This window comes from Cricetulus griseus, chromosome 9 (assembly GCF_003668045.3).
Source record: "Cricetulus griseus strain 17A/GY chromosome 9, alternate assembly CriGri-PICRH-1.0, whole genome shotgun sequence".
Taxonomy (NCBI): Eukaryota; Metazoa; Chordata; class Mammalia; order Rodentia; family Cricetidae; genus Cricetulus; species Cricetulus griseus.
In genome coordinates this window covers 11430821-11435529 of record NC_048602.1, presented here as the reverse complement: position 1 = coordinate 11435529, position 4709 = coordinate 11430821, and positions in this window count along the sequence as shown.

The following is a 4709-nucleotide window of genomic DNA, read 5'->3' as shown; positions in this document are numbered from 1 at the left end:
TAGAGCCTTTTGTTTTCTTGCTTCAAGAATTTGCTCCACACACTACCTGGATGTGTGCTCCCCCATTTATTTTATTGGGAGGAGCGGGGGTTTGAGGCAGGGTCTAACTTTGTAGCCTAGGCTGGCTTCAAGCTTAAGATCCTCCTGTCTCCGACTAGAGTGCTGGGATTGCAGGTGTGTACCAAAACGTCTGGTCCAACAGAGGCTTTTTGTCGTTCCCTGACCCGAGGTCTGTCCTTGCTATGGATCCCAGGCTGGCCTGTAATGTATAATTCTCCTGCCTCTCCCAGGTGCTGGGATTATAGATCTGTGTCCCCACACCCTGGTCCTGATTTTTTGTTATTTTTTAAAGCTCAGGACTAGGGATGTAGCTCCCGGGTTTGTCTAGCCTGCACAGGTCCTAGGCTTGATCACCTGAACCACAAAATAGTAATAGCTAACTATCAAAGCATAGGAAGCCAGCACAGCTGTGTGCATTTGTGATCTCCGCTATTTAGGAGGCTGAGGCTGGAGTACTTCAGTACGGGAGTTCAAGGCCAGCCTTCAACACAGCAAACCCGGTTTCAGCCAGACTAAAGGAAAGCATCAGGAGTGGTGGCTTGTGCCTCCAACCTCAGCACTTGAGCCGTGGAGGCCGGAAGAGCAGAATTTCAAGGCCATCATCAACTACATGGAGAGTTCCAGGCCAGCCTAGGCTACAAGTGTCCATGTCTCAAAAGACCCGAACTGTTGGGCCGGGCGTAATGGTGCACTCCTTTAATCCCAGCACTCAGGAGGCAGAGGCAGGATCTCTAATTCAAGGCCAGCCTAGTTTACAGGGTGAGTTCCAGGACAGTCAGAGCTACACAGAAAAAGAAACCCTGTCTTGAAAAACCAAAATTAATAAATAAAAATTAAAAAAGAAAGAAACCAGGTTGAGAAAGTCATAGAGAGGAAGCCACTAAAGCAACACTCCCCCATGGTCTCTGCTTTGGTTCCTGCCTCTTGGTCCCTGCCCTGACTTCCTTTAGTGCTGGACTATGACCTGAGAGTTTTAAGATGAATAAACCCCTTTCTCCCCAAATTGCATTTAGTCATGGAGCTGGGGTTTGTGTGTGTGTGTGTGTGTGTGTGTGTTGAGACAGAGTTTCTCTGTGTAGCCCTGGCTGTCTTGGAACTCTCTCTGTAGACCAGGCTGGCCTCGAACTCAGAGATCCCCCTGCCTCTGCCTCCCGAGTGCTGGGAGTATGTCACCACACTCACCTAAGTAAAGAAACTATTAGGGACATCCTGAGGTCGCAACAGAGAAAAAAAAAAATTACCATCTCCCACACAGTAATTGTGATGATGCCAGCAAGAAGGCTCAGCAGGTGAACACACTTGCTGCCAAGCCTGACAGCCTGAGTTGATCCCCAGGTCCCACATGGTGACAAAGCATGCATGATGCCCTTCCCCAGTAAGTTAATAAAAGAATATGTAAAATTACTACTTTGCCAATTAATTACCAGCCAGAAGAAAAATTGTTTCTACATTTTCATAATCTATACATCCAGATCGAACCAACTAAATGTCAGCCTTCCTTGCAGGCAAATATACTATTGATCTACACCCCACCCGGAAGTCTCTATTGTAAACACAAGGTCCTCTGTGAGGCTCTAACCGCCCGCCTCTGGATTTTCCAGGAAGTGCGACACCTGTGTAAAACGAGGGAAGCTTGTGTCGGCTTTCATTAGAAACTCGGCCAGGGCGTGCCCATCACATCAGAAAATCTTGTGGCCTACGGCACTTGGCAATTGGCCTCTAGAACATCTCCCAGCGCATTTGGAGCTGCCAGGTGAGTGGGTACCTAGTGTCAGACAACACCCCTGGGGTTGTAATTTACATTTCACATATAATTTATATGTTACAAATGCTTAGCATACAGAAGGCCTTAGGTTCAACCCCCCAGCACTTACAGAGGTAGAGGCAGAAACAGTAGCTCAAGGGCAACCTTGGCTACATAAAAAATTCCAGGCCAGCCAGGGCTGCACGTTGAGTTCTCAGTCGAGGCTACAAAGCAAGACCCTGTTTCAAAAATTAAAACCAGGGCTGGAGAGATGGCTCAGAGGTTAAGAGCACTGGCTGTTCTTCCAGAGGTCCTGAGTTCAATTCCCAGCAACCACATGGTGGCTCACAACCATCCGTTATGAGATCGGGTGCCCTCTTCTGGCGCACAGGCATATATGGAGGCAGAATGTTGTATTCATAATAAATAAATACATCAAAAAAAAAAATTAAAACCAAACAGGACTCGGAAGAGTATTGGCCTCCACATGCACAAAAGTCAATACTTTTTTGAGGGGCGGGGGTTTGAGACAGGGTTTCTCTGTGGCCTTGGAGGCTGTCCTGGAACTAGCTCTTGTAGACCAGGCTGGTCTCGAACTCACAGAGATCTGCCTGCCTCGGACTCACAGGTGCTGAGATGAAAGGGGTGCGCCACCACCGCCCGGCACAAAACCAATAAAAGTGTAAAAAGAATTAAAACAAAAACTAAATCACTAGAGTAGGTGCTGGGTGGGTAAGTGGGGTGTGGGTTAAATATCCTCAGAGAAGACCTTGCTGAGGTGACATTTGAGAGATGAAGAAAGATCCAAGCAGAGATCTGGGTCAAAGGTGTCCAGGGGAAGCAACAGCCAGAGAGAGGTCTCTGGGGCAAGAGCCAGCCTGGCAAGATGGGGTCAGGGAGGGTGCTTGCCACCAAGCCTGAGACCTGAGTTCAACCCCCAGATCCCACATAGTGGAGGGTGAAAACTGACACATTCATAAATATACATTGCGTATATACACACACTTTTTTTTGTTTTTTGTTTTTTTCGAGACAGGGCTTCTCTATATAACTGCTTTGGCTGTTCCTGCAACTCACTTTGTAGACCAGGCTGATCTCAAACTCAGATTCACCACACCCACATTGTGTGGGTCCTGGGGATTGAATTCAGATCATCTGTAGGCCAGCCTGGTCTACAGAGCAAATTCCAGGTCAGCCAGGGCTGCACAGAGAAACCCTGTCTTGAAAAACAAACAAACAAGCCTGGCGTTGGTGGCGCACGCCTATAATCCTAGCACTCGGTAGGCAGAGGCAGGCGGATCTCTGTGAGTTCGAGGCCAGCCTGGTCTCCAGAGCAAGTGCCAGGACAGGCCCCAAAGCTACACAGAGAAACCCTGTCTCGAAAAACCAAAAAGAAATTGCCAAAGAATAAGTAATAGTCTAAAATAAATTTATTTATGGAGTGAAACCTTGTCTCAAAAAGCCAAAACCAAACGAACAGAAAGAGAGACCAGTGTGGCTGGAGTGAGGGGGGTGGGTGGAATTGGCTACAGAAGGCCAAGGCTGCGGAGGCCCCACTGTGTGGGACACCTCCAAACAGAGAGTGGGAGCGCCCAGAAGTGGGAACTGATGCCCTCTTGTGGACATACGGGGAATAGTTCAACCAGGAGAGCCCAGAGTTAGGGGAGTCTGCTCAATTTCAGATGGGTGATGCGTCCGGTGGAGCACGGTAGTGGCCGCTGTGGGAGGTGACAGGAACCAGGTGTGAAGTTCTTTTGACATCAGGAAAACGTGGCGTGTGGTAGCCTGAGTATGAGGTATGAAGGGCTGGGGTGGCAGCCCAGTTGGTGGAGGGGTTGCCTAGAATACACGATACCCTCGGCTGGTCCCCAGTGCCACATACAGCTGGGCACAGTGTCACATGGCTGTAATCCTACCACTCAGAAGGTGGAAACAGGAGGACTAGAGATTCAAGGTCAGTCTCAGCTATAGTGCCAGGCAAGCTTGGGTAAAATGGAATCATATCCAGGAAAAAAATAAGGAAGGAAGGAAGGAAGGAAGGAAGCCCATTGAGCCAAGCAAAGTAGAGAACATCTATAACCATAGCACTCAACAGGCTGAGGCAGAATGATGGGAAGTTCAAAACCAACCTGGGCTACATAGCCACCTTCTCTCCCCTTTCAAAAATAAAATAAAATAAGATAAACAAAGCTACCCCTCCTCAAGAAAATAAAAATAAGGGCTGGAGAGATGGCTCAGTGATTAAGAGCATTGGCTGCTCTTCCAGAGGACCTGAGTTCAATCCCCAGCAATCACATGGTGGCTCACAACCATCCGTTATGAGATCTGGTGCCCTCTTTCTGGCTTGAAGGGATACGTGCAGACAGAACACTGTATACATAATAAATAAAATTTAAAAGAAAAATTAAAAGAAGAACCCTAAAAGAGCAAATTATTATATGGGAAATCTTTGGATAGTGAGAGTAGGCAGTGGTAAATGAACTTTCTAGAAAGTTGTGCAAGACCCACACCCCCAATGCCAACAACCTTGTGTTTGTTAGAAGGGCTCTACCACTGAGCCACACCCCCAGCCCCTCACTGGGGGATTCTTGGCAGGGGCTCTACCACTGAGCCACGCCCCCAGCCCCTCACTGGGGGATTCTAGGCAGGGGCTCTACCACTGAGCCACGCCCCCAGCCCCTCACTGGGGGATTCTAGGCAGGGGCTCTACCACTGAGCCACGCCCCCAGCCCCTCACTGGGGGATTCTAGGCAGGGGCTCCACCACTGAGCCACACCCCAGCCCCTCACTGGGGGATTCTAGGCAGGGGCTCTACCACCACTGAGCCATGCGCAACCCCAGTACAGGATTTGTAAGTAGAACACAGAGAGAACAAAATGAACTAATTCTTACAACCACAGGTTCA